Source organism: Rhinopithecus roxellana, chromosome 3 (genome assembly GCF_007565055.1).
Source record: "Rhinopithecus roxellana isolate Shanxi Qingling chromosome 3, ASM756505v1, whole genome shotgun sequence".
NCBI lineage: Eukaryota > Metazoa > Chordata > Mammalia > Primates > Cercopithecidae > Rhinopithecus > Rhinopithecus roxellana.
In genome coordinates this window covers 185,118,713-185,127,823 of record NC_044551.1, presented here as the reverse complement: position 1 = coordinate 185,127,823, position 9,111 = coordinate 185,118,713, and positions in this window count along the sequence as shown.

Here is a 9,111-nt window from a genome sequence, read left to right as displayed (position 1 = left end):
AGAGACTTAGAAGCCTGCTCTGGGTCAATAGCATGTTAAATGTCAGCCGCCCCCTGCCCCAGAAGGATACATCACTACAGATGGAACTGCGATTTACAGTGTTCTAATAGGATATGTGGAGAGTAACAGTAAATGGGTCTCGGGGGCCTAATGTAGGCTGACACTGTTCATCACTCACACACTCTGATGGCCACATTAGTAGCCTGGAGGATGACCTTCAGCTGCCTCTTAGATAATATTTCAAGCCTGGCAATGATATTACTTGTGTCCTCTTGACATGTCTGCAAAAGCTTCCAGCCACTGCACTGATCAAGGTACTATCTGAGTTGGCAACACTTCCTGTTGAAAGAACCTTTAAATCAAGACTTTCCAGAGGAGGTGGCAGCCTTGGTGGCTGTTGTGAGTCCTTAGGGACAATGAAACTCCTGGAAGTCAGAACAGAAAAGTAAACACCACATGTTCTCACTCATAAGTGGGAGTTGAACAATGACAAACACATGGACACAGGGAGGGGACCATCACACACCGGGGCCAACTGGGGGATTGGGAGCGAGGGGAGGGAGAGAATTAGGACAAATAGCTAATGCATGCGGGGCTTAAAACCTAGATGACAGGTTGACAGGTGCAGCAAACCAGCATGGCACACGTATACCCATGTAACAAACCTACATGTTCTGCACTTGTATCCCGGAACTTAAAGTAAAATTTAAAAAAAGAAAAAAAAAAAAAAAAAGAAACTCCTGGAAGTTTCGTGGTCTTTATATGCATACGAACCTCCTATTTATTTTTCCTTCATTCTGATTGAAGTGCAGGTGGTGTGGTATGTGCTTGAGGGTAAGCTCAGAAAGGAAGAAAACCTGGATTTAAATCTTGGCTTCATGACACACTGCAGTGTGACCTGGAGTGAGTTACTTAAATCTCAATGCATCATTAGCCTGGAGCAGGCTCCTGATTCCTCCATGCTCCACGCATGTTCATGTGAAAATAAAAGTGAAGAATGTTGACTATAGTCATGTATTCGTGGCTTTATAGGATTTTACTTGCTTTAGAAAGACCCCTGGACTGGGTGGAACTTGAGTTACAGTTTGATTGCTGGGAGCATGGCTCTGGAATTAGGCTGCCTATGCTTTATCCATGCTGTGGATTCTTCCACCTTCCAGTGTGACCTTAGACAAACCACTTAAACATAATTATTCTTTTTTTTTTTTTTTTTTTTTTTTTTTTGAGACGGAGTCTCGCTCTGTCACCCAGGCTGGAGTGCAGTGGCCGGATCTCAGCTCACTGCAAGCTCCGCCTCCCGGGTTCATGCCATTCTCCTGCCTCAGCCTCCCGAGTAGCTGGGACCATAGGCGCCCGCCACCTCGCCCGGCTAGTTTTTTTGTATTTTTTTTTTAGTAGAGACGGGGTTTCACTGTGTTAGCCAGGATGGTCTCGATCTCCTGACCTCGTGATCCACGCATCTTGGCCTCCCAAAGTGCTGGGATTACAGGCTTGAGCCACCGCGCCCGGCCCATATTTATTCTTATATTTAGTTTTTAGACAGGGCATTGCTCTGTCACCCATGCTGGAGTGAAGTGGTCTGATAATGGCTTACTGCAGCCTCTATCTCCCCAGCTCAAGTGATCTCTTCTGCCTCAGCCTTCTGAGTATCTAGGACTACAGGTGCTCGCCACCATACTCGGCTAATTAAAAAATTTTTTTTGTAGAGAAGAGGTCTCTCCGTGTTGCTCGGCCTGGTCTCAGACTCCTGGACTCAAATCTTTCTGCCTCGACTGTCCAAAGTGCTGGGATTATAGGAATGAGCCAGTGCTCCCAGCAATAGAATTAATTTAATTTAATTTTTAACAATTATTATTTTTTGAGATGGAGTTGCACTCTGTTGCCCAGGTTGCAGTGCAGTGGTGCAATCTTGGATTACTATGACCTCCACCTCCTGGGTTCAAGCGATTCTCCTGCCTCAGCTTCCCAAGTAGCTGGGATTAGAGATGGGGTTTTGCCATGTTGGCCAGGCTGGTCTCAAACTCCTGATCTTAGGTGATCCACCCACCTTGGCCTCCCAAAGTGCTGGGATATAATTTGTACATAAATAAGTTAATAATTGACCTTTGATCTTTCAATCCCATTCCTTGAGAAAACCAGTGTTGTAAGTCTTTTCATTACCTTTCTCTATGTTCAAAAATGAGTATATGAAACAAACACATCTACATTTTATTCTTACAACTAAGAAACAAACAAGAAATTGGATTATTTTATATTCATTGGTCTACAACTTGCTTTCCCTCAAGCCTAACAGAACACCGTGGCCATTCCGCAGGCCAAGCCAGTAAGTCTAACATTTGTTATTATTATTATTTTTTCATAGCAAAAGCATCCACTATATTGATGTATCATAGTTTACTTAACAGCCCTTCACTTAGAGCACATTTAGGGTTGTTTCCAATGTCTGTGTGTGTGCAAGTGCACATCCCTTCTGATGGTGCTGCCATGAACATCTTTATTCATAATATTAATAATAGGTCTTCCCTACTGCTCTCAAAGACTCCACCTCAGTTATCATGGGAGTCCTCTGGAGCTAGGGACAGGCAGTTAACCTTCTTCCCATTTGTGAAGTGTTGTAGTGGACCATATGAAGAGCTAGGCTTTACTCCCTCTCAGCCACTAACCACCTTGTTGTGTATGTAACTTTGGGCAAATCCCTTCCTCTGTCTGGGTCTCTGTCTTTCTGTCTGTCAATGGGAGAATTGGACAGGGTGATCCCAAAGGGTCTTTCCATTTCTGCCATCTTCGTGGGACTGCAAGTTCCATGAGAAGAGTTCCATTGTTTTGTTCAATGCTGTTTCTTGAGTATGAATCACATAGTAGACCCTTGATGAATATTTGTTGAACACACGCATAAATGAATTCTTTGTTTCGCTTAAGGTCATGTAGCTCGGTCACAGCAGATCTGTGTGAGCCCCTGTTTTTTCCCTCTATATCACGCTGCCTCCCACCTCTTAAATATCTTTGCTCTTGACCTTTGCATCTCGTAACCACATGGTCGTTTTTGCTCATCTACTGATACTCATGTGATGTGTGATTCACTGTCAATGTGTCTTTTACGTATTAGGGCAGGGCTCTAATCTTAGCACCACCATTTACTACCCGTCTGGCCTTGAGCAAGTTTCCTGACCCTGTTTTTTCCTCTATAAATTGGAATGGAAGTTCAGTACTCATCATGCAGATGTGCTCTGAGATAAATTATCTAAGAGAATAGATATGAACTGCCCAGCAAAGTGCCTGGTGGATAGTGGGTGCTCAGTAAATAGTTGCGGCTGTGGTTGAGCAGGCATAGCACAAATAATGGGCAATTCGACGAGTGCATATTGGTATCTGTCAGATGTGAGACTCTGGCGGAAGTTTTGGGGTGATTGAAAGCTGTGTGATTAATGTGCTCCATCCTTCTGGTAGCTCATCACAAAGTCCCAGAAACATTTATTTGTAGTGGAGTTTCATCAAAATGGGTGAGTATATTGTTGCAAATCATATTTCTTGCCTTCCTCTCCTGGGTAGTTACTGGATTAAAACACACACACACAGACACACACACATACACACACTCTCCCCAGAGTTTTATGCATTTGACTTAGTTTCTATGTTTTTCTTATTCCAGATGCCCGAACCATTTTCCATGCCATGTGGTTGGTTTTGGAGGGCACCTTAGAAATTGGGGTGGGGGTTTGAAATAGTTGAAGTAGGAAACAGCGAGGGCAGCTGAAGGTTTATTTGCTTCCATTTTCTTCGAAGAAAATCAAAGGAAGTGTGAGACTCAAGGCTTCATAAAATTCTATTGACGCGGAGAATTCCTGGAATGTAGTCAGGGTCCAGAGAAAGAAATGCAAAGGATTATTCATCTGAGACAAGTGGATCAATTAGGGATTCTTATGTGTAAATTACAAAAGACCAAATCTGCTTAATAGCAGATTATTGTTTTATATAGCTGAGATGTTTAGCAGGCTATTTGACCTCAGGTGAGGCCAGATCAAGGGACTTCTGTGATATCAACGATAGCAGATCAAGGGACTTCTGTGATATCAACAAGAGCTTTCTTTAGTATTGGCTTTATTTTCAACTCTTACCTGGAGATCTCTGGTAGCTCCAGACTCCCCCTTATGGTAGCCAAAAGGCTATGGTAGCTGCAGGCTCTATATTCCTCTTTTTTAAAAAAATTATTTATTGGCCGGGCATGGTGACTCACACCTGTAATCCCAGCACTTTGGGAGGCACAGGCAGGTGGATCACGAGGTCAGGAGATCGTGACCATCCTGGCTAACATGGTGAAATCCTGTTTCTACTAAAAATACAAAAAAAAAAAAAAAAAAAAAATTAGCCGGGTGTGGTGGTGGGCGCCTGTAGTCCCAGCTGCTGGGGAGGCTGAGGCAGGAGAATGGCATGAACCTGGGAGGCGGAGCTTGCAGTGAGCCGAGATCACGCCACTGCACTCCAGCCTGGGCGACAGAGTGAGACTCTAGCTCAAAAAAAAAACAAATTATTTATTTAGAGACAAGGTCTTGCTATGTTGCCCAGGCAGGACTCAAACCCCTGGGCTCAGGCAACCCTCCTGCCTCAGCCCCTGAGATGCTCAGATTACAGGCTTAATCCTAGTGAGACCCCATCTTCATGTTCAACACTATCCGGGGAAGAGAGAGGGTCTCTTATGGAGACTCTTCGCAAGCCTCTGATTATTTCTGTCTTATTGGCCTGAATTGGGTCATGGGTCCTTTTCTGAAACAATCATCATTGTTTGGAAGAATGGTTTAAGCCAGTGGTCCTTAACCTTTTTGGCACAAGGGACTAGTTTTGTGGAAGACAATTTTTCCATGGACTGGGGCAGAGGGATGGTTTCTGGGTGATTCAAGTGTATTACATTTATTGTGTACTTTATTTCTATTATTATTACATTGTTATATATAGTGAAATAATTATGCAACTCACAATAATGTAGAATCAGTAGGAACTCTGAGCTTGTTTTCCTGCAACTAGACGGTCCCATCTGGGGGTGATGGAAGACAGTGACAGATCATCACGCATTAGATTCTCATAAGGAGCATGCAACCTAGATCTCCTGCATGTGCAGTTCACAATAGGGTTTGTGCTTCTATGAGAATCTAATGCCGCTGCTGATCTGACAGGAGGTGGCACTCAGGTGGTAATAGGAGCAATGGCGAGCAGTCGTAAATACACGTGAAACTTGGCTCACTTGTTCTCTGCTTACTTCCTGCTGTGTGACCTGGTTCCTAACAGACTATAGACCCGTGCTGGTCTGTGGCCTAGGGGTTAAATCTGGAATAGTATTAGGAAGGGAAATGGATGCTAGGCAGCCAGTACATAATAACTGTCCACCAGAATAATCCACTGTTTATTTATGGAGTACCTCCTACACATCAGAATGGCTGTAAACATTTTACATGCAGCAACTCATTTAATCCTAATAAAAGCCCTGTGAGGTACCAATACTTTTTTCTTTTTCTTTTTCTTTTTTTTTTGTGATGGAGTCTTACTCTGTTGCCCAGGCTGGAGTGCAGTGGTGTGATCTTGGCTCACTGCAACCTCTGCCTCCTGGGTCAAGCGATTCTCCTGCCTCAGCCTCTCGAGTAGCTGGGATTACAGGCATCTGCCACCATGCCCAGCTAATTTTTCTATTTTTAGTAGAGATGGGGTTTCACCATGTTGGCCAGGCTAGTCTTGAACTTCTGACCTCAACTGATCCAACTGCCTCGGCCTCCCAAAGTGCTGGGATTACAGGCATGAGCCACCGTCCCTGGCCTCCAATATTTTTTCTATTGCCAAGTTGAGGCGACATAGGCAGACAGAGACCAAGTAGGTGGCTCATTTGGCAAGGGGAAGTGAAGGGATGGCGGCCAAGCAGTCTGTATCCTCCAACCCTCTGGTCACAACACTGTGCCGTGGTTTTTACCAGACTCAGGCTGGGAACTACAAAAAGTTCTGCTCTACATAATCATTTCCTTAATACTGTCTGCTGTAAACTGTATTTCCCCTTGAGACGCATTTGAAAGAAGATGATGTTCCCATGTTGTCCTAGATCACAGTACTTGGTTGAAAGCTTTTGGATAGTTTTTTTTTTTTAATACTTTCATGCTTTTAGAATGTGTGAGAAAGACAACCTCTTTTTGCCTCAAATTACCCTTAAATTGTGCTTATCTCTGCTCTATAAATATTTACTATCTGTTGGTGCATTGGATCTATGTTTCTAGTCTGTAATCTTTTACTAGCAGCATGGCTAGTGTTGTTTTTCCTCACCCAGTGGTTTTGAAGAGGCCGAGTAGAAAGGCTTGTAGAGGGGGAAGCAGGTTGCGGGGAAGATATCTATGAAACCTTGCTTTCTGATCTCCTTTCCTTCCCTTATATTTCCTCCTACCTCTCTTCTTCCTTTATCTATCTTTAAAACTAACAATTTCTCCCTTTTTATAAAAGTTTAATATGGTTAATTTTTTTTTTTTGAGATGGAGTCTTGCTCTGTTGCCCAGGCTGGAGTGCCGTGGCATGATCTTGACTCACTACAACCTCCGCCTCCTGGATTCAAGTGATTCTCCCGCCTCAACCTCCCGAGTAGCTGGGAATACAGGCACGTGCCACCACACCCAGCTAATTTTTGTATTTTTAGTAGAGACGTGGTTTTGCCATGTTGACCAGGCTGGTCTTGAACTCCTGACTTTGAGTGATCCGCCTGCCTCGGCCTTCCAAAGTGCTGGGATTATAGGTGGGAGCCACTGCACCTGGCTTTAATTTTTTATTTTTTTTTTAAATGTAGAAAGCACAGATGAGAAAAGGTAAGAAAGATCTCACATAGTCCTATCTTCCTCTTATTGTTTTGGTGTGCTGCTTTGCTTTTTGCACAGATACTAGATGACAACAACAAGCATTATATAGCATTATTTTCCCTTTTAAAAGACAGCTAGAAGGTTTAAAAAAGTTAAGTATTCTTTAGCATTATCATTTACAATAGAGTAAATGTGCTTATTTTGTAGATGTGCCATAATGTAACCAATTCCCAGTTTGGGACAATTAAATTTGTTGCTAATATTTTGATGTTAAAACAGCTTTACTCATGAACATTTTTTGTCTAAATCCTTGCCCACATTATCGGTGACTTCCTCAGTTTGCTGGGTAAGGATGTGCTCCCTTTGGTAAGTCATGCCTGCCTTTCCTCTGTTCACCTTCCAGATATGGCAGTCTGCAACGTTAGTATGCACAGCAACCCATGGTGCCCATGTGTGCCATCATCAGTACTTCAGCCCTTGTGGACTTCTGAAGGAGAGGATACTGTGCTTCTCTTATAGGCCCAGTTCATTTGTTTCCACCTCTAGCTATGCAGACATTTCCCATTTACACATTTTCAATTTCAGGAGCAGACTCTCAGGATGCAGAAACACAGCTGGTATCATTATTGTTTTTCTGCATATTGATATTGGCAGTGTAATGTGATCCCTTTCCCTCACGCAATGCTTTAGAGAGCGCTCTGGATGTCCAGTTTGGGAAAAGGCCACATGAGACATACAACAAAGATATTTAGTAGGTGATCTCTTTGCTCTGTCATTTCCTGGGGCTGCTATGGATCATGTATTATGTTTGGCACTTTACTGGCTTTTAAAATAAATGTAATCTTTAATGCAACCTGTCAGGTATATGTTACTTCTGATTTTATTAGAAGAATGGCTTAGAGAGGTTAAGTTAGTTTTTCTCAGCAAGAGTCTAAAGCCTAGCTTTTTGACGATTTCTTGTTGCCTTTACAGATATTTAAACTGGTCAGAGGAAAGTTCTGCACAAATGAAAATTCAAAAACACTGTATAAGGCATCTCTGCCAGACAGGCTTGTGCTCTGATGAAAGGAGGGAGAAAGTGTGGGCTGTGGCAGCCAGGAGGGTGTCTAATGATTATTATGCTTGGTATGCAGCACCTTCATGGGCCAAAGGGCATTTGGTTACATGAGAGTTTTCTTTGGATAGAGGAAGTCCAGCAGGTTCACTTGAACCTGCAGAGACAAGGGAGAGCTGCATCCCGAGTCTGAACCCCAGCTGAACTGCAAGCCAGCTGATCAAGTACCGGCTCTAATCCTTACACCCAACAGCGGCTGTCTATTTGGGGAATTTCCTGGGTTTAAGAACCCCAAGCATCTCAGCTACCAAGTGGGCTGGAGACACAAAGGTTGTCGTGACACTTGGGGGTATTTTTTTTATAGTTGTATATGTCACAATTTCCTACTACCAGATCAAAGAGTCTGAGGGCCAAAGAATTCAGGTGGAGACTTCCCCACAGTACTCAGGGCATACTTGAGGGTCATCTTTCCAGTCTATATTTTTGTACTTTTGAGCCCACACTGTGACATTTAAGGTGAACAACAGCAAGATTCTCAAGTCCCCTGTATGTGCAACGTAAACCACAGAGCAAAAGCATCCCTTCTACATGGGACCAGGTAAAACATAAGGGACTCTAGACACTGTGTGTCTGTGCTTTTCCAGGGCTCATGAAAAAAAATTGGCTCCAAAATTCAAAAGGAAAACACAAAATTAAAGTGAATAAATGTTTAATTTAATGCTTCCTCAAGATAACATCATAACATTGAGTTGATTTATCGGCTTTAGCTCATATATCAACATCACCACGGAATTATGCAAATTGAGGACACAGTTCTGATATATGCATGTTTCAGTTAACAGAGTACAGTAATCCTTTGGTATCCAAGGGAGATTGTTGCAGGACCCTCTCATGGATACCAAAGTTGATGGATGCTCAAGTCCCTTATATAAATGGTGTAGTACTGTGCTGTGCAGAATTGAGGACAGCCTGTGTGGGTGCATTTTGAAATATCTAATTCAATGGTGGAGACAGGGAGGGAGTGAGGTGTTCAAAAGGAAGAGTGATGCTGCTTGGAATTAAAGTAAAAACAATGCAGGCCTCAAAAAGTCTTCATAACAACAGTGAAGATTGCTTCCTGAGTAGACAACAGCTCCAACCCAGTAATTCAGTTAATTTTTGCATTTATGAGAAATTTAGAATGTAGCATTCTTAATTAAAAATTCTTATTAAAAAATAAGAAAGGTAGCATAACATTTA